Source organism: Rhinoderma darwinii, chromosome 3 (assembly GCF_050947455.1).
Source record: "Rhinoderma darwinii isolate aRhiDar2 chromosome 3, aRhiDar2.hap1, whole genome shotgun sequence".
NCBI classification, from domain to species: domain Eukaryota; kingdom Metazoa; phylum Chordata; class Amphibia; order Anura; family Rhinodermatidae; genus Rhinoderma; species Rhinoderma darwinii.
Window position 1 is genome coordinate 315911432 of NC_134689.1, and position 21672 is coordinate 315933103.

The 21672-nt window shown below is 48.6% G+C and overlaps 1 long non-coding RNA gene across 1 annotated transcript in view; it reads left to right on the forward strand.

The window, feature by feature from the left end:
- The window catches only part of LOC142748156 (uncharacterized), a 120355-nt gene extending 100108 nt beyond the window's left edge, over positions 1-20247 (forward strand). The window contains exons 2-3 of the long non-coding RNA XR_012882157.1: positions 19167-19304; positions 20167-20247. This is a non-coding gene — a long non-coding RNA (uncharacterized LOC142748156). The remainder of the gene's footprint in view (positions 1-19166; positions 19305-20166) is intronic.
- Positions 20248-21672: the final 1425 nt, after the last annotated feature.

The window sequence follows — 21672 nt, forward strand, 5'->3', positions numbered from 1 at the left end:
ACAGCGATAGCCGCATTCACTTGTATGTGTGTCCTCAGGACGCAGATACAAATGAATACCATAGGCTGAGGACTCTCTGCGCAGGCTAGCGTGATGATGCATCATCATCACACCGGTATGAGCATGCGTCCCGCCCGAGAGGCAGTGTAGCTCTCCGTCTATCACGGGAGCGTGGCAAGGTAAGTACAATCTCTGTTTTTTGAGGGGTCTGTGTGGTAATATACAGGGGGGAATTGCTGTGTGGCAGTATATAGAAAGGGGAGAGGGGGGCTGTGTAGCACTATATACAAGTGGAGGGGTTATTGCTGTGTGGCAGTATATACAAGGGGGCTGTATGGCATTATCTACAGGGGGGCTGTGTGGTGCTATCTACAGGGGGGCTGTGTGGCGCTATCTACGGGGGGCTGTGTGTGGCACTATCTACAGGGGGCTGTGTGGCACTATCTACAGGGGGGCTGTGTGGCGCTATCTACAGGGGGTTGTGTGTGGCTCTATCTACAGGGGGGCTGTGTGGCGCTATCTACAGGGGGCTGTGTGGCGCTATCTATGGGTGGCTGTGTGTGGCAGTATCTACAGTGGTCTGTGTGCCACTATATAGAGGGGGGCTGTGTGGTGCTATGTACAGGGAGGGGGTGTGTCGCTATCTACAGGGTCTGTGTGTGGCACTATCTATAGAGGGTCTGTGTGGTGCTATCTACAGGGGTCTGTGTGGCGATTTCTACAGGAAGGGGGTGTGTTGCTATCTACAGGTGGTCTGTGTTGCGCTATCTACAGTTGTCTGTGTGGTGCTAGCTACAGGGACAGTGGTGTAATAGAGGGATTCTTTCATTGATGCCTATAATTGGTGTTTATAACTGTCTATTTTACAGGTGTACTTGTAATATTATAGTATTTAAAAAAGTAATTAAAACTAATTTAACATAAGTTTTATTATTCTCTTATTTAGTACGCTATATTAGCGTTTACTGGGGGTATTACGTTTGGTCAACAAATCGCCCACCATTGATAAAGCATTGCCCTGCTCCCTAACTGCCCCGCTCAGGAGCTGCCAAGACTTAGAGGGGACATTGCTCTCTACACTTTTCAGGGGCTAGAGCTTAGGTCCCCCACGCAAGAACAGCATATGAGCCTCTTGCTCTACAATATCTTCTCAAAGATCCCCCTTTATGTCTCACTAAAAATGCTTAGAGTGGCATCTTAATTCCCCGAGGGACACAGGATCAGGTGCTCTTTCCACGTTATCTGGCATCGGGGGAGAGGTGGAAGACCTCCATACACGTTAGTCGAGAAAGTCCGCTGAAATTGGCTGGTTCGCCCAACATTTATTTACTGCATATGGCCACCTTTAGTAGATTTACATAACCAATTCTGTTGCCTCAGACTTAAGGCTGCAAATGCCTTCAAAAACTTAGAGCCATATTCAAATCTGTCACGGTCTGTGGGTATGTGGACCCACTAGGCCGCACCGCCGTAGCGGGGAGGCAGCTGGCCAAGCAACATAGCACCCAATCAAATAAAAAGTCCCGCACTATGGTACCTAAATGGTCCAGACAGTGGCCGAGGCTTTAGCACGGATGGAGGTGGGTGGCGGATGACACGGGGTGTGGCATATGACACTGGACGTGGCTGATGACACTGGACGTCGCAGATGACACTGGATGAGGCAGATGACACGGGACATGGCAGAAGGTAGCAAGTGCAGTAGGACATAACTCCAACACTAACAGGCTCAGGAGCAAGGACACAGCACGGGATACAGGATACAGGTAGCAGGGCACGGGAAACAACGGGAACAGGATAACACTAAGGGACCATTTGCAGGACTGACATGCTATAAACGAACAACGCTCAGGCAATGAGCAAAGTGGCAGGGCCCTTCTTATAGTCCAGGGGAATCATGGGCTAATTGAAGATGATGATTCCCTATGGGACACAGCGGACCGGAGCGGAAGTGAGCGCTGGCGTCTCCTGGGAAGGAGATGCAAGCCAGTGCTCACACATCCATGTCTGCGGCCGCCAGTGGGATGAGTAACCCCGGCGGTCCGCGTCCATTGAGCTACATTATCTCTCCTCTTACGCCCCCTGTTCTTGGGGCCAGAGCGAGAGAGGAACTTGTTAATGAGGGCAAGGGTACTGAGGTTCTCTTCCGGCTCCCAAGACCTCTCCTCAGGACCAAACACTCTCCAGTCCACCAAATAGAAAGTCCTTCCTCCTACCCTTTTGCAGTCCAGGATCTCCCTCACCTCAAACACATCAGATGAACCACTGGAAGCAACTGCGGGACTGGGAGTCTTACTGTAGCAGTTCAGGACCACTGGTTTCAGGAGGAACACATGAAAGGAGTTGGGGATTCTGAGGGTAGGAGGCTGCCGAAGCTTGTAGACAGGGTTTATCTTTTGTAGTATCTCAAAAGGTCCAAGGAACCTGGGAGCAAACTTGTATGAAGGCACCTTTAAATGAATGTTCCGTGAGGACAGCCAAACTTTGGTACCTGGAAGATACTGCCACGGCTACCTTAGTTTTACATCTGCTTTTCGCTTCATGTGATCGACTGCTAGCAAAATAGAGGACCGGGTCTGTTGGCAGATTTGCAGAAAGTCCCCAAATGCAGAGTCAGCAGCGGTTACCTGAGATGTGGCCGACAATGGAAGAGGGACTCTGGGATGTTGACTGTATACAAAGTAGAATGGTGTGGAAGTGGTGGACTCACTTGTGTGGTTGTTAAACAAGAATTCGGCCCATGGAAGAAGCTATAACCAATTATCATGCTGCATGGAGATGAAGTGGCGAAGATAATTTTCCATGATCTGGTTAATCCTCTCAACTTACCGATTGGACTGGGGGTGATAGGCTGAGGAAAAGTCCAATCTCACATCCAGGAGTTTACAGAGGACTCTCCAGAATTTGAAGTAAATTAATTCCCCCGATTGGACACGATGTGAAGAGGCAAGCCATGCAAGCGGAAGATGTGCTGAATGAAGAAACACGCCAGTCGGGGAGCAGAAGGTAGGCTGGTCAGAGGGATAAAATGTGCCATCTTTGAGAACCAGGCCAACACCACCCAGACAGTGTTGCATCCCGCTGAGGGAGGAAGGTCTGTGGCAAAGTCCATCGCAATGTGCTGCCAAGGGACATTGGGTACAGGCAGAGGTTGGAGCAAGCCGGCAGGCTTGGAGTGAGCAACCTTGTTAGAAGCACACACCGTGCAGGGAGAGACAAAGTCCACAACATCTTTGGGTAGTGTGGGCCACCAGAAATTATGAGTAATCAGGTCTCGGGTCTTAAGGAACACCAGCTTGCCCAGCCAGTTTAGAGCTGTGTCCCCAGCGGAGAATTCTTCTCCTGTCTGTCAACCGAACAAAACTCCTCCCCGGAGGGACGTATCTAACCTGCAAAGGATTTGCAGTGACAATGCAGGACTGGTCTATGATACCTTGAAGGGACTCCACCGTCTCATCCGTCTCAAATGACCTGGACAGGGCATCGGCCCTCACATTCTCGTCAGCAGGATGGTAGTGGAGCACAAATTGGAAACGGGTGAACAGCGACCAACTGGCTTGACGGGGGTTTAGTAATTGAGCCGACTGGAGATAGGTGAGGTTCTTGTGGTCTGTGTAGATCAGGATGGGGTGAGCTGCATCCTCTAGCAGATGTCGCCACGCCTCCAGAGCCAATTTGATGGCCAGTAGCTCCCGATCCCCAACAGAGTAGTTGCACTCTGCAGAGGAAAAAGTTTTGAGTAATAGCCACATACTACTGCCTTTCCTTTGGAGCCCCTCTGGAACAGAAGTGCACCTGCATCAACAAAAGAAGCGTCCACCTCCAATGAGAACTGCCGAGACACGTCAGGATTATGGAGGATCGAGGCTGAAGTGAAGACTTTCTTGTGGCTAACTAATGCAGATTCTGCCTCTGGAGTCCACACCTTGGCGTTCACACCCTTCTTGGTAAGGGTAGAGATGGGAGCCTTCAGTGATTTGAAGTTTGGGATAAACTGCCAGTAGAAATTGTCGAATCCAAATAACGCTGTATGGAACTCAGGCCTTGAGGACATAGCCATTACGGAACGGACTTGACTTTTTCAGGATCCATCTTGAGACCTTGATCCGAGATGATGTAACCCAGGAAAGTCAGAGAATTTTTTTCAAAGGCACACTTCTCCAGCTTAGCATATAGACGATTCTCCTTTAATCGCAGTAGAACTTGACAGACATGCCTCCGATGAGTTGTCGGATCTGGGGAGAAAATCAAAATATCATTGAGATAGACTACAACACAGACATAGAGGAGATCTCGGAATATATCTTTGACAAATTCCTGGAAGGCCGCATGAGGGTTACACAGTCCGAAGGGCATCACCAGGTATTTGTATTGCCCATCTCGAGTGTTGAACGCCGTCTTTCTTTTTAACGAAGAAGAACCCGGCCCTGGCCGGGGAGAAAGACTTTCATATGAAACCCTTCTGCAATTATATGGGCCGACGTGGATAGAGTCTCTGGCAGGGAGAGAGGATATACCCGTCTATGGGGAAGAGAAGCATTTGGAACCAGTTTAATGGGGCAGTCATAAGTCTGATGTGGGGGCAGCGTCTTAAGACATCCGCAAACTGAGCAAAATGAGTGGGTAATCCTACCAATGACTGAGGCAGAGGAGGCTGGACAGGATGGACCTGCAACAGACAGCGACTGAGACATTTGGAGCCTATGGTCACAGGAATGGTCAGCTTGGAATTTAATTTTTTATTCGGTACCGTTCCGCCTAGAGTTGTCTCTCCAACCAATCCTAGGCACTGGTCTCTCTCTGGCTTCTGGGGACACAAACGCACAACATGGCCTCCGAGGCCGCAATACAGACAAAGTCCTGAAGTGCGTCTGCGTTGTCTCCCCTGGGTAGACAATTTGGCCCGGTCCATCTGCATAGGCTCCTCTGGTGGGATGACTGAAGAGGACAGTAGGGATTGCTGGAAAGTAGAAGCCAGCCTAGGAAATCCTCTCTCTCAGAGAACCTCTTGGGAACACTCCTGGATACTCATGTCAACCCGGGTGGTTAGTAGGATGAGATAGTCTGGGGTAGCTAGCAGATCGTGAGCGGCCAGCTCATCTTTAATCCCAGAAGACAGTCCCTGCCAGAATGTGGCCACCATGGCCTCGTTGTTCTAGGTTAGTTAAGCAGCCATGGTAGGAAACTGAGTGGCATACTCGTCAACGGAGAGGTCTCCCTGGTGTAGGGTCAGCAGGGATGCAGCAGTAGAAGAAACTCTCCCCGGTTCCACAAATATCAAACGGAAAGTCCGTAAAAAGCACTGCAAGTCACGGGTCTCTGGTCCCTAATGTTCCCACAGAGGATTAGCCCATGCCAGGGCTTTGCCATTAAGAAGAGAGATTATAAAGGCGATCCTGACGTCATCAGAAGAGAAGGCCCTGGCATGTAGTCTGAAGTGGATCTGGCACTGTTTCAGAAATCCCCTGCAGGCTCTCGTGTCTCCGTCATAGCGAGGAGGTAGCGGCAGGAAGCATAGGGGATCAGCACTGGTACAGACAGGAGGTGTAGCAGGAGGAACAGCAGGAATAGGTGCGGTGACGACTGTGGCTTGAGCAACCAGCCGATGTGCAATGGTGTTCACCGACAGGAGGAGTTGGTCTTGCCGTGACTGAAGGTCTTGCATCTCAGCCAGCATGGCTTGTGTCGTCAAGGTCTCGGGTTGACCAGCGGGGTCCATGGCCTGAGCGTACTGTCACAGTCTGTGGGTATGTGGATCCACTTGGCCGCACCGCCGCAGTGGGGAGGCAGCTGATCAAGTAACATAGCACCCAATCAAATACAAAGTCCCGCACTAGGGTACCTGAATAGACAGACAGACAGTAGCCAAGGCTTTAGCACGGATGGAGGCGGGTGCAGCAGGTTGCGCCAGACATGGCGGGTGACACTGGGTATGGTAGATGACACTGGACGTGGCTGATGGCATTAGATGTGGCAGATGACACTGGACATGGCTGATGACACTGGACGTGGCAGATGACACTGGACGAGGCAGATGACACGGGACGTGGCAGAAGGCAGCAGGTGCAGTAGGACACGACTCCAATACTAACAGGCTCAGGAACAAGGACTCAGCAAGTGATACAGGATACAGGTAGCAGGGCACAGCAAACAACGGAAACAGGATAACACTAAAGGACCATTTGCAAGACTGACGTGGGGTAAACTAACAACGTTCAGGCAACGAGCAAAGGGGCAGGGCCCTTCTTATAGTCCAGGGGAACCATGGGCTAATTGATGATGATGATTCCCATGTGCGTGTGCTGGTCCTTTAAGACCGGGCACGAGCGCGCGCACAATGCGGGACACAGCGGACCAGAGCGAAAGTGAGCACTGGCATCTCCTGGGAAGGAGATGCGAGCTAGCGCTCACAGATCCATGGCTGAGGCCGCCAGGGGGTGAGTAATCCCGGCGGTCCGCGACCATGGACGCTACAAAATCCAGAGTTCCTTTCACAGAACAGCCATTATGGCCTATAACCATGGAATTTAAAATGTTCCCATAAAAGAGCTTGCTATGGTGTCCCATAAACATTATCAGCCAACTATATTAATTGTGTAGTGTACCAAACCTCCCTACATCACACTTTCTTACTGCTTCTCAACTGTGCTGTACGCAGTGGCGGATTATCATATGGGCGTTTTGGGCGGCCGCCCGGGGCCCAAGGCTCCCCGGGGGCCCATCGGAGCCCGAACCGCACATCATTTTATTAAGGACTCACTAATGGCCGTTTCAGAGGAAGCGCCGCTAATGGCCGTTGAAAAGTAGCGCCGTTAATGGCCGTTGAGAGGGAGGGGCGGGCGGACTGCAACAGAATGCAGCCAACAGCTTAGTGCTGATGAGGAGGAGGGGGATGGATATCAATTGCTGGATAGGACTAGCAGACATGCGTCTGCTAGTCGTGGTAGAACACGCCCCTCTGACGCTTCATGTACCGCCAGTGAGGAACAGACGAGAAGGGCGGTCGAGCGACGAGGAAGAAGGTTAGTGTTCATGTTCGTCTCCAACTTCAATTCCATCTACGTGACTCCAGAGGACTCCATGAAGGGGGGAATAATCCCCCATCCCATCCCCCATAGAGCCCTCAGTATTTCAGTATTTATTATACAGTAGGGAGGGTTGAGCGTGTAACTCACCGCAGAGGACTCTATGGGGGGACAATGATTTCCCCCCATAGACACTCAGCAGTCAGTTACACGCTCAACCCCCCCCCCCCCTGCAGTATAATAAATACTGAAATACTGAGGGCTCTATGGGGGATGGGATGGGGGATTATTCCCCCCTTCATGGAGTCCTCTGGGGTCACTTAGATGTTTAGACCCCCCCCCCATTTAGTATAATCCCCCCTTCCCATAGAGCCCTCACTAGTTACTAATATATTACAAGGGTAAGTCAAATTGTCTGACTGCTGGGGGGTCTGAGCGACTAACTTCTGGGGACTGTATAGGGGGGTCTGAGCGACGGGCTCTATGGGGGGGCTACCCCCCCCACAGAGATGTCAGAATCAGACACAGAGCCCCCAGCAGTCAGTCAGACAACCTCACTGTAGCGCCCATGGCCGCGGGCCGTTGGGTTTACTCACCTCCCGATGCCCGCATGGATCTGTGAGCGCTGGCCTCCGTCTCCCTCCTAGGAGATGCCAGCGCTCACTTCCGCTCCGTCCGGCTGTGTCCCGTAGGGTGCGCGCGCACACTCGTGCCCGGCCTTAAAAGGCAATTAGGAAATCATCATCATCAACTGCCACGATTTCCTGGTCTATAAGAAGGCCCCTGGCCTTCTAATCCTTGCCTGAGCGTTGTTAGTCTTTCCCAGTCTGTCTCGCAAATGGTCCCTTAGTGTCTCCCGTTCCAGCTGTTACCCGTGCCCTGTTACCGTTCCTGTATTCCGTATTGTTCCTGTGCCTACCCGCGTTCAAGTGTCTTCTGCCACGTCAAGTGCCATCTGCCACGTCAAGTGTCATCTGCCACGTCAAGTGCCATCTGCCACATAAAGTGTCTTCTGCCACGCCAAGTGGCATCTGCCACGTCAAGTGCCATTTGCCACGTCAAGTGTCTACCGCTCATCGGATACTGCCCGCCACGTCTGCCGCCACTTGCCGCACCTGCCTCCATCCGTGCTGAAGCCACCGCCCGGACTATTTCAGGTACCCAAGCATTACTGTCTGCCATTTTACTTTCGTATAGACTGTGACCTAGTCAGCTGCCTCCCTGCTACGGCGGAGCGGCCTATTGGGTCCACAAACACTGTGTCCGTGACAGTACGCTCAGGCCATGGAACCCGCTGGCCAGCCCAAGACCCCAGTACAGAAGATTCAGACAGAGATGCATGACCTACGCACACGTCAGGATCAACTCCTTGAGGCGGTGAATTCTATTCTGGTCCGCCTGGATCTACTCGCGGTTCCACCTCCGGTTCTTCCTCCTGAAGCTGTTGCCGTGCCACTGCCTGTTGCTCCCCCTGTTTGTTCCAGATCCTCAGTTCCTCTGCCTCTTCCTCCTCGCTACGACGGTGACCCCAGAGCATGCAGAGGATTTCTCAATCAATGCACGGTGCATTTTAGGCTACGGCCTCATCTCTTCCCCTCCGAGGAGGCCAAAGTAGCGTTCATTATCTCCCTCCTCGCTGGCAAGGCCCTCGCATGGGCGAACCCAATCTTGGAGCAACAAGGACCTGTATCCTCGGACCTAGCCTGGTTCCTGCAGTCCTTTCGTGCCGTGTTCGAGGAGCCGGGTCGAACATCCTCTGCCGCAGCCACTCTGCTGACCCTCAAGCAAGAAGGCTCCACAGTAGGGGAGTATGCGATCTCCTTCCGTACCCTAGCAGAAGAGCTGGCATGGAACAATGAGGCACTGGTGGCGACCTTCTGGCAGGGACTGTCCTCTCACATCAAGGACGAACTGGCAGCCTGCGACCTTCCTTCTACCTTTGATGCCCTCATCCTGTTAGCCACCCGGGTTGATATGAGAATCCGGGAGCGCTCTCAAGAGGTTCGTCAGGAGAGCCGGGTCCACAGACCAGCACCCTCTGCCCAGAGACCACTATTGCCCACTCCTAGTGCGCTACCTGAGGAACCCATGCAGGTAGACAGAGTCCGGTTATCTGAACAGGAGAAGCAGCGCAGACGCTCCTCTGGACTTTGTATGTATTGCGGCCTCAAGGGTCATTTTGTGCGCCAATGCCCACAGAAACCGGGAAACTCCAGTACCTAGGGTTGGTTGGAGAGGCAACTCTAGGTGGAACGTCTCCAAACGTTAAAACCTCTTCCAAATTATCGATACCTGTGGCCATCATCACCGGACAGGCATCACATCCTTCCTCCGCCTATCTTGACTCTGGAGCGGCTGCTAATTTTATCCACCAAGATCTAGTGGATCGGTTTCAACTACCCACAGTCCGTCTGGAGAGACCCCTGGCAGTTGCCTCTGTGAATGGTCTACCGTTGCCTGATCCAATCATGCTCATCACTGAGCCGTTGACATTACGGGTCGGAGCTCTTCACTCAGAACAGATCTCCTTCCTGGTTCTACCCAAGGCTATCAATCCTATCCTGCTGGGTCTGTCATGGCTCCGTCTACACGCCCCGACACTCGACTGGAGTTCTGGAGAGGTTCTTCAATGGGGTTCCAGATGCCATAGCCATTGCCTGTCACAAGTCCGTCCTGTTGTGCCCCCTCTGCCTCAGTCATTCTCCGATCTACCTTCTCAGTATGCCAGTTTTGCGGATGTCTTCTGCAAACGAGAGGCTCAGATGTTGCCTCCACATCGGAATTATGACTGTCCCATTGAACTGTTTCCCAATGCTTCTCTTCCCCGTGGACGAGTATATCCTCTCTCCTTGCCAGAGACTTTATCGATGTCAGCCTATATCAAGGAGAACTTGGAGAGGGGTTTTATTCAAAAATCTTCCTCCCCGGCCGGGGCAGGATTCTTCTTCGTTAAAAAGAGAGATGGATCTCTCCGACCCTGCATTGACTGCCGTGGTCTCAATCAGATCACGGTCAAGAACAAATACCCGTTGTCACTCATTTCTGAGCTGTTTGATCGCATACGAGGAGCCAAAATTTTTTCCAAGCTAGATCTGCGGGGGGCCTATAATCTAATCCGGATTCGCCGGGGTGACGAATGGAAGACGGCATTTAACACCCGCGATGGGCACTATGAATACCTAGTGATGCCCTTCGGACTGTGTAAGGCTCCCGAAGTATTTCAGGAGTTCGTTAATTACTTCTTCCGAGATCTCCTCTATACGTGTGTTGTAGTTTATCTCGATGATATTCTAATTTTCTCCCCAGATCTGATGACCCATCGGAGGCATGTTCGTCAAGTTCTTCTGCGACTAAGAGAGAATCGCTTGTATGCCAAGTTAGAGAAATGCACCTTTGAAAAGAGGTCTTTGCCCTTCCTGGGCTATGTCATCTCGGATCAAGGCCTTAAGATGGACCCTGAGAAGTTAAAGTCTGTCCTGGAATGGCCACGTCCTCAAGGCCTAAGGGCCATACAGCGGTTCCTGGGTTTCGCCAATTTCTACCGCCATTTTATTCCGAACTTTTCTTCTCTGACGGCCCCCATCTCTACCCTTACCAAGAAGGGTGTGAACGCCAAGGTATGGACTCCAGAGGCAGAGTCCGCATTCATTAGCCTCAAGAAAGCCTTCACTTCAGCTTCGATTCTCCATCACCCTGACATATCTCAGCAGTTCTCACTGGAAGTGGACGCTTCCTCTGTTGGTGCAGGCGCACTCCTGTTCCAGAGGAGCTCCAAAGGAAAGGCAGTAGTATGTGGCTACTACTCAAGGCTGTTTTCCTCTGCTGAGCGCAATTATTCCATTGGAGATCGGGAGCTACTGGCTATCAAATTGGCTCTGGAGGAGTGGAGACATCTTTTGGAGGGCGCTGCTCACCCCATCCTGATCTTCACCGACCACAAGAATCTCACTTACCTTCAGTCCGCTCAAAGACTGAATCCTCGTCAAGCCAGGTGGTCACTGTTCTTCACCCATTTCCAATTTCTGCTCCACTACCGTCCCGCTGACAAGAACCTGAGGGCCGATGCCCTGTCCAGATAATTTGAAACGGAAGACACGGTGGAGTCCCTTCAGACGATCATAGACCCATCCTGCGTTGTCACCGCCAATCCTCTGCAGCTTAGAAATATCCCTCCGAGGAGAACTTTTGTTCGGTTGGCAGACAGAAAAAGAATTCTCCGCTGGGTACACAGTTCTAAACTAGCTGGGCACGCCGGTGTCCGTAAAACCCAAGACCTGATCGCTCGTCACTTCTGGTGGCCCACGCTACCTAAGGATGTTCTGGACTTTGTCTCTGCTTGCACGGTGTGTGCCTCTAACAAAGTGACTCACAGCAAGCCTGCCGGCCGGCTTCAACCTCTGCCTGTACCCAGTGCCCCCTGGCAGCACATCGCTATGGACTTCGTCACGGACCTTCCTCTCTCAGCAGGATGCAACACCATCTGGGTGGTGGTGGACCGGTTCTCTAAGATGGCACAATTTATCCCGCTGACCGGCCTAACCTCTGCTCCTCGACTGGCAAGTTTCTTCATTCAGCACATCTTCCGCTTGCATGGCTTGCCTCTTCACATTATGTCCGACCGGGGCCTTCAGTTTACCTCCAAGTTCTGGAGAGCCCTCTGTAAACTCCTGGATGTGAGTTTGGACTTTTCCTCTACCTATCACCCCCAGTCCAATGGGCAAGTTGAGAGGATCAACCAGATCATGGAAAATTATCTCCGCCACTTCATCTCTTCACAGCACGATAACTGGGTACAGCTTCTTCCATGGGCCGAGTTTTCATATAATAACCACACAAGTGAGTCCACCACCTCCACTCCGTTTCACATCGTGTACAGTCAACATCCCAGAGTTCCTCTTCCAGTATCGACTTCATCTCAGGTACCCGCTGCTGACTCTGCATATGGGGACTTCCTGCAAATCTGGCAACAGACCCGGTCCTCTATTTTGCTGGCGGTAGATCGCATGAAGCGTAAGGCAGATACCAAGAGAAGAGAGCCGCCTCAGTATCTTCCTGGTACTAAAGTCTGGCTGTCCTCTCGGAACATTCGCTTGAGGGTGCCTTCATACAAGTTTGCTCCCAGGTTCCTTGGTCCTTTCGAGATCCTGCAACAAATTAACCCTGTTTCCTATAAGCTGCGGCTGCCTCCTACCCTCAGAATCCCTAACTCCTTCCATGTGTCCCTCCTGAAATCAGTGGTCCTGAACCGCTACAGCAAGACCTCTAGTTCCACAGTTGCTCCCAGCGGCCCTTCTGATGTATTCGAGGTAAAGGAGATCCTGGACCGCAAGACGGTAGGAGGAAGGACTTTCTATTTGGTGGACTGGAGAGGGTTTGGTCCTGAGGAGAGGTCCTGGGAGCCAGAAGAGAACCTCAGCGCCCCTACTCTTATTAAAAAGTTCCTTTCTCACTCTGGCCTCAAGAAGAGGGGGCGTAAGAGGGGGGATACTGTAGCGCCCATGGCCGTGGGCCGTCGGGTTTACTCACCTCCCGACGCCCGCAGCCATGGATCTGTGAGCGCTGGCCTCCGTCTCCCTCCTAGGAGATGCCAGCGCTCACTTCCACTCCGTCCGGCTGGGCACGGTAGGGTGCGCGCGCACGCTCGTGCCCAGCCTTAAAGGGCCAGCGCGCACAATTAGGAAATCATCATCATCAACTGCCACGATTTCCTGGTCTATAAGAAGGCCCCTGGCCTTCTAATCCTTGCCTGAGTGTTGTTAGTCTTTCCCAGTCTGTCTCGCAAATGGTCCCTTAGTGTCTCCCGTTCCAGCTGTTACCCGTGCCCTGTTACCGTTCCTGTATTCCGTATTGTTCCTGTGCCTACCCGCGTTCAAGTGTCTTCTGCCACGTCAAGTGCCATCTGCCACGTCAAGTGTCTTCTGCCACGTCAAGTGCCATCTGCCACGTCAAGTGTCATCTGCCACGTCAAGTGCCATCGGCCACATTAAGTGTCTTCTGCCACGCCAAGTGCCATATGCCACGTCAAGTGCCATCTGCCACGTCAAGTGCCATCTGCCACGTCAAGTGTCTACCGCTCATCGGATACTGCCCGCCACGTCTGGCACCACTTGCCGCACCTGCCTCCATCCGTGCTGAAGCCACAGCCACCGCCCGGACTATTTCAGGTACCGAAGCATTACTGTCTGCCATTTTACTTTCGCATAGACTGTGACCTGGTCAGCTGCCTCCCCGCTACGGCGGAGCGGCCTAGTGGGTCCACAAACCCTGTGTCCGTGACACTCACTTTCCCTTGCAATATAATCCCCCATACAGCCTCCAGTTTTCCCATGAGAGAAATTTATGACATATCCACAGGACCACATAATTTGTCATAAATGTCAGCTAGATGTAGGTCCCACCTCTGGGATCTGCACCTATCTCTAGAACAGGCCCCCTAATAACCTTACTACGTGTTTCTGATCTCGCTGCCTCCCGGCCCCATCCTGATTACATGGTCGTGAGTTACGGAAACAGCGTAGCTTGCTGAGCTACTCTGTTTCCGTAAGTCCCAAAGAACTGAATGAAAGTTATGGAAAGTCCATGAAGTCAGGAAGTGGCCGGGACGCAGCGATAGCAGAAAGAGGTAGAACAGGGTTTAGGGGACCAGGTTCTAGAGATAGGTGCGGGTCCCAGAGGTGGCACTCACTTCTATCTGACAGGATCCACAGGATATGTCATAAATTTCCCTCACGGAAAACACCTTTAAAGTGAAACTAAACTTCTAAAAAAATTTCTGACAGGTCATAGTGCAATATCAGAAGCACTCAGATGACTGCTGAGCCGCTTCCTTTCTGATCTGCTTTTCTCGGAAAGCCGAACAAGCGGTGTATGAACGTACACCACTCCTAGGAATGCCGATCAGTGGTGCAGCATTCAATCGTGTGCTTTTGCCGCTTCACTTTAGCGATCGGTGGGGTTCTCAGTGCTCGGACCACCATCCGATTAAAAATTCTGACATAACAGTATGACATGTCCAAAAAAATGTAAACGTTTAGTTACACTTTAAAGAGAGGTGTTAATTTTTTTAAATTATTATTATTGTTATTATGTATTACTTTTTCTTTAATAAAACGGTGTATCAGTGTCTGGTGCAACTTTCTAAATACTTTTTATTAAAAATTATTTTTACTTTTTGAGATACAGCTGCTTTATATCCTGAATACAGAGCAGCTGTATCTAGTGCAAAAACCTGTATCCGTCAGGTCAGTGGCACTGACGGGTACAGTGTCAGCAGGTTGGGGGAGTTGGATTGCGTGTGAGCGGGCCCAAGTTGTGTCAACAGCCCAGGGCCCATGGTACACTTAATCCGCCATTGGCTGTACTAACAGCAAGGAAGGACCCCTATCTTTACCCTTTTTAATGCATTAATGGCTGAAGCGCACTATGAAATCGTAGTGTTCCTCTAGGTAAATGTGAGCTGTAAATAGGGTCTCACATTGAAAATTATACCTCAGTCTCAATGACATTGCCAGCTCTTGGGACTATTCATGACTCTGTAGGTCATTCAGAGGGACACCCATGACAGCAAGACAGTGTCTGGAATCTTGTACTTTCCATCTGAACTAGGACACTTGGTTTAGAATTGCATGCTGAAAAAATACATATTTGAATGTTTTAACTAAATTGTACCTCAAATATTGAGTTACCTTGGCTAAAATCTTAGAGATCTAGTAAGAGCCACATGCGCTTATAATTCCCTATGGTTGCCATAGAGGGAAACTACAGACCAAATTTTTTTCCAAATGACAGGGTTCCGTTGTTCTACGGAATCAATAGCGCAGTTGACTGCGCTATATTTTCAATATTTCTGTCTAATTGTTGCCTGAGTAACTCACAGTTCAAAGACATGCCTTAAGATACATTAGAGGTAATCAATATATTGATAGTAAACATAGAAACATAGAAAAAAAAGGTGGTATTCTCATTGTTTCCAGTTAAAATGGCACTCCTAATGGGGAAACATGGGGTTGTAGTCATGAACCATAAGTAATGGACCTTTTCATACTGCACTGGTATTGAGGGCCGACGTTGTGACTATTAATTTAGCAGTGCAGGAAGTAAAAAGCAGTTTACAAAGTGCATATATTTGTGCCCTACAGTAAGTGAATTTAAGGTCTAGGTAGCCGGAGGGATTAGAATGTCTGTTTCAAGTGATTCTCCTTGCTAGCTAATTCTTCCATATGGCAAATTGTAGATAAGTAATAATATAAAGGGAAGAGGGAAATGGGAGGAAACCTCCAGCTCACCAATCTGACACTCCTGTGTTCGTAATCGCCCGGGTCAGCCGCGACGGCACACGGCAGCAATTGTAGAAAAAAATAGAGACGATCCAGCGATTGTTATATCCAAAATAGGAAAAACTAAGTTTCCACTTTATTAAGTGCAAGCTATCCAAGCTTGAAATAGAACACCAGGAGGAAAAGACAGGGTGGTGATATGCGGCAATAAATTTTTCCTATTTTGGATATAACAATCGCTGGATCGTCTCTATTTTTTTCCGCAAATTGTAGATACTCTAATGTGATCCATCTTTCAACAATTCTGTGAGATCAATAATTTTGCAGCAATCAGAAGAGTAGGAAGGTTGGAGTTGGAGGGTTGTAAATGGGGGGAGGATTAATAGATTCTAGATTAATAGAATGGGGGGAGGATTAATAGATTCTAGATTAATAGAACCCAGAAGGGTTTAAGTACCAGCTCTAGGACCCACACCTATCAAGGGAACGGGTGTCCCTCGAATCCATATCCACCTATAGAGGTAGCTGCTAGCTGCAAAATCAGGTGGCAACTGAGTGGCAAGGAGGATTGGAACGTGTAGCGTAGTGAAATAGAGTGTACTTGGGTTTAAAGGGGAAAATCATTGACAGATTTAGCAGTATTTCAGACGTAATTTTGATAGGGCCAGTTTTACCTTTCTAAGTGCTTTTTGGGAACTTGCCAATGGTGTCAAGCATGAGATCCAAGTTAAGATCCCTCATGCCCCAGCAACATTAGCTCCTATATTTGAAACCTTTAAATGATACGTAGAAGCCAGTGTTCTTGAAAATGGTTTTGGCTGTATAGATTAGCTAATGACATTGTTGTATGAGTTATATTCCCTTTAAGGAATAAATATCTGCCCTTTGTATCTACTTCAGTGACTAATGTTTAAAAAGGAATATTAAATATTAAATAGCAGGGCCAGCTCCCACAGAATTCTGTGTACAATTTTGAGGCCCCTGTGAGCTAGATATACATTTACTCGCACGGCACTGGCATCAGACTGTGGCGCGTGCGGCTGAACGCCGGCTATTTAAAAGCTAAGCCCCGCTCATCAAAGGCTGGACAAGCTCAGTCATTCAGCCAATCCGGCAGTGCCAGCTCATCGTGACGCACACCGTCCTTTGGAGGCTCTTCCTTATCAGCACATTCCTGAGCCAACCAATCGACGCATAGTTTCGTATTTCCATGGGAACCTTCAAGCGGCTAATAAACATAGCGGCACAATACATTACCAAGGAACACTGCATATAGACAAATTGATAGTGAATAGTCCAGAGATATGAACAGAGTTAGTAGGTGTTTAATCAGGGACAAGTGCTGGAGGTGAAGAGTCAAAACGCTGTGTGAACACCAAAAAACCATAGATAATTTAATAAGAAGTACATTTTAAATAGAACAACATCCACATAAAGGAGGCGCAATTCCAACAATGCAGACTAGTCCAGAGTCATAACAGCACCTTTTTAGAAAACATGTACAGTGAAGGAAATAAGTATTTGATCCCTTGCTGATTTTGTAAGTTTGCCCACTGTCAAAGACATAAACAGTCTAGAATTTTTAGGCTAGGTTAATTTTACCAGTGAGAGATAGATTATATAAAAAAAAAAAAAAAAGAAAATCACATTGTCAAAATTATATATATTTATTTGCATTGTGCACAGAGAAATAAGTATTTGATCCCTTTGGCAAACAAGACTTAATACTTGGTGGCAAAACCCTTGATGGCAAGCACAACAGTCAGACGTTTTTTGTAGTTGATGATGAGGTTTGCACACATGTTAGATGGAATTTTGGCCCACTCCTCTTTGCAGATCATCTGTAAATCATTAAGATTTCGAGGCTGTCGCTTGGCAACTCGGATCTTCAGCTCCCTCCATAAATTTTCGATGGGATTAAGGTCTGGAGACTGGCTAGGCCACTCCATGACCTTAATGTGCTTCTTTTTGAGCCACTCCTTTGTTGCCTTGGCTGTATGTTTCGGGTCATTGTCGTGCTGGAAGACCCAGCCACGAGCCATTTTTAATGTCCTGGTGGAGGGAAGGATGTTGTCACTCAGGATTTGACGGTACATGGCTCCATCCATTCTCCCATTGATGCGGTGAAGTAGTCCTGTGCCCTTAGCAGAGAAACACCCCCAAAACATAATGTTTCCACCTTCATGCTTGACAGTGGGGACGGTGTTCTTTGGGTCATAGGCAGCATTGCTCTTCCTCCAAACACGGCGAGTTCAGTTAATGCCAAATAACTCCATTTTAGTCTCATCTGACCACAGCACCTTCTCCCAATCACTCTCAGAATCATCCAGATGTTTATTTGCAAACTTCAGACGGGCCTGCACATGTGCCTTCTTGAGCAGGGGGACCTTGCGGGCACTGCAGGATTTTAATCCATTACGGCGTAATGTGTTACCAATGGTTTTCTTGGTGACTGTGGTCCCATCTGCCTTGAGATCATTAACAAGTTCCCCCCGTGTAGTTTTCGGCTGAGCTCTCACCTTCCTCAGAATCAAGCATACCCCACGGGGTGAGATTTGGCATGGAGCCCCAGATCGATGTCGATTGACAGTCATTTTGTATGTCTTCCATTTTCTTACTATTGCACCAACAGTTGTCTCCTTCTCACCCAGCGTCTTACTTATGGTTTTGTAGCCCATTCCAGCCTTGTGCAGGTCTATGATCTTGTCCCTGACATCCTTAGAAAGCTCTTTGGTCTTGCACATGTTGTAGAGGTTAGAGTCAGACTGATTAATTGAGTCTGTGGACAGGAGTCTTTTATACAGGTGACCATTTAAGACAGCTGTCTTTAATGCAGGCACCAAGTTGATTTGGAGCGTGTAACTGGTCTGGAGGAGGCTGAACTCTTAATGGTTGGTAGGGGATCAAATACTTATTTCTCTGTGCACAATGCAAATAAATATATATAATTTTGACAATGTGATTCTCTTTTTTTTTTTTATATAATCTATCTCTCACTGGTAAAATTAACCTAGCCTAAAAATTCTAGACTGTTCATGTCTTTGACAGTGGGCAAACTTCCAAAATCAGCAAGGGATAAAATACTTATTTCTTTCACTGTATATACAATATTTTCATTTAGGCCCCCTGGTTTCACAGTCTGTTACATAAATATCCAACGTGCCTCCCTTTGAAGGATACGTCTGTCCCAATCACCGCCCCTTGGTTGGGGACGCACCATTTCTATCCCTTGAAATTTCAAATTATTAGAGTTCCCCTGATGTTTTTCCCAGATGTGACGTGAGATGGGGGTATCAGCTCGCTTCTGTGTCATTGATATGGTCCCTTATTCATCTGCAAAACTCCCTAATGGTTTTACCCACATTTTGAATCCCGCAACTACACCTCCTCAGGTACACCACACCTTAAGTCTTACAGTTTATGAAATCATAATTCTTGTAAGTATGACCCGATCTAGTACTCACATAGGTCACTTACTCACTGAAATAGATCTACAGGCTTTACAAGTACCAGAGCAGTAGGTACCTGTTGGAGGTTTAGGTATCCATGTTTGGCAGGTGACTGATCTCATATGACTCTGGACCAGTTTGTCCTTCAAATTACGCCTTCTTTGGTAAGAGATAGCTGGTCTATCACCTAGAAGTCTCCCTACATCGGGATCTGTTTTCAGAATGCGCCAAAAGGTCTGAAGTACCATTCTTACTTGGTGATGTTGTGAATTGTAGGTAACTACGATCTTAAGATCAGTCCCCTATATAATGTTCCCCTTCCCTCTATTGCAGCCTAAGGACTGTGGCTCCTTAAGAGACTATCCAGATGTCAGCTAGAGATGTATATGTTGTTGTTTTGTGTTTTTGTCTTGCAGGTCTCTGGAGATACAGCTCGCGATACTCTGCGGCGCTGCAATCCGCGGCGCTGTTATCAATGAGGGAATTGGCTGGTATGGTGAAAGGGGAGGAGAGAGGAGCTGAGAGGCCCTGGAAGAGCCAGGTATCGGCAAGAGGTGAGTGTGTTGACGCGATACGATGCCCCACCAGACTGGTAGAAGGTGAGATAGAAGAGGACAAAAGAGGGGGTATTTTGGCTTCCTGAAGCGGAATGTGAGTGGGAGAACCGCGTGAAGTGCAAGGGACATCTATCAGAGGAGATCCGATGAATCGGGGAGATGTGTCGTGCTGCAGAAAGGGAAGTAGAAAGCTGCAGACAGGGCATAGCTATAGGGGGTGCAGAGGTATAAGTCGCACCCGAGCCCTGGAGCATGAGGGGGCCCAAAAGCCCATCAGCCACATAAAAAAAACACCAGTTTTATAAATGATATATGGTAGGTGTGGACCCTGTCATAGATTTTGCCTTGGGCCCAGGAGCTTCAAGTCAGGTTTGTATCCTGTACATAGAGCGGCTGTATCGCTCGCTGAGAACTGAATCCGTCAAGTCAGCGGAACTGGCGGGTTCAGTGACAGCGGGTCCTGCATGTCTCTGACACGTAGGATCAACCTGTTATCGATCAAATCCCAGTTATGAACCTAGATGTGACCTATATCAGTTGGATCCTGCATGACCCATTATCACTGAAGACATCAGTCCCGCTGACCTGACGGGTTTCAGTGCACGATACAGCTGCACTGTATACAGGATACAAAGCAGCTGGATCTGAAAAAGCAAAAATTATTTTTAATAAAAAGTAATTACAAAGTTTCACCAATCACACTGATACACATTTTAATTTAAAAAAAAATAATAGTAATAGTTTTTGAAGGTGTACATAGCCTTTAAGGAGATATGTGTTGCCTGAAACACGAAAACAGTTAGTCTGTTGGATTTTATCTCCTATGTCCTTTGTAAAATAACCATTTTTATCCTTACAGCGCTGGGTAATCCTTGCTACTTTGAATCTCTGCTGGACCCTGTGGTACCATACCAGTCTTATATTCGTGCACGTGATGGACTAACTAAGCATATTAAAACATTAGAATCATTTGGGTTGGAGAGCTGGTTTTATTTTTTATATTTTGTAGGCCACATATAACGTCTCTTTCTGGCTCATTGGGATCCCGCATAGGCCTCAGGGCTCTGTGTATGCGTTCTATGACTATATTGTTAGTGCAAGCTGCGCCCAGTAGTGAGCTGAATATCTGCAGTGCTGCAGGCTTCAGGGCCTCATTATCTACCATTTTTGGGAATCCCCTCTAATATTTTTCCTTCCATTCTAGTTTTCCTCATCCTCCAGCATTTGAAGGGTATGGTTAAGGTGGGATTAGTAGGCCAGCACTTCACTATGCTGAATCATGCCCGTCAGTGTTTCTTTAAAAGTCTCCACACTGTGTCCTATATGCTTTACATCCGCTTTTATATCTGCCAGTACCTTCTCCATAACGAAGCGGGAGATCTAATTTGTGTCACTCTCATCTGCAGGGGCATTGCTAGGGTCTTAAAAGTTCAGGGGCACAAGCCCCAAGACATATATTTACCCCCTCCCCTGAAAAATAAATACATTTTTATATACATATCGGAGATAGCATATCTACAAGACTAAGGCTCCTATAGCAACGCCGCTGGATAAAATTGGATCCATTGTCTCAGCAGATAGTATTACACGTGATAGGCTTAGATATATGGCCCCAGCAGACAGTATTACACATGATAGGCTTAGATATATGGCCCCAGCAAAGAGTATTATACATGAAGAGCTTAGATACATGGCCCCAGCAGACAGTATCACACATGATAGACTTAGGGCTCATTCAGACGAGCGTGATTCTTGTCCGTGGGCTGTGTGTTGAAACAACGCACAGCCCACGGACCCATTGATCTCAATGGGGCTATTCACACATGGGTGAGTTTCCACACAGCGAGTGTCCGTTGCGTGAAACTCACTGCATGTCCTATATTCGTATATTTCACGCACCTAGTCGCCCATTGAAGTCAATGGGTGTGTGAAAACCACAGACAGCACACGAACGACAATTATACTGAAAAAAAAAAAAGTGCTTGCAAGTGCGTGCAAAACATATGCCACAAAGCACACTAATGCAAAATGCAACGTACACGGACAGTTGTACGCATGTAAATCTGTCACACTCATGTGACCATAGCCTTAGATACAGGGCCCCAACAGTAAGTATCCTTGTACTAAACCTCAGGGGCAAATTTGGTATTTCTGGGGCCCCAAGCAAAGTTATGTCTCGGGGCTCTAATCAAAGACACCTGTAGAGAGTTCCCCACACAATGCCCCCTGTATATAGTATCACAACCCCCCTGTATGGTTCCACACACAGTCCCCCTGCCATACATCACTCTTTTAGACAGTGCCATGTAGTCCCCTGTAGGTAGTCCCACATACCCACCTTGTCTCAGGAGACCGTATTATACAT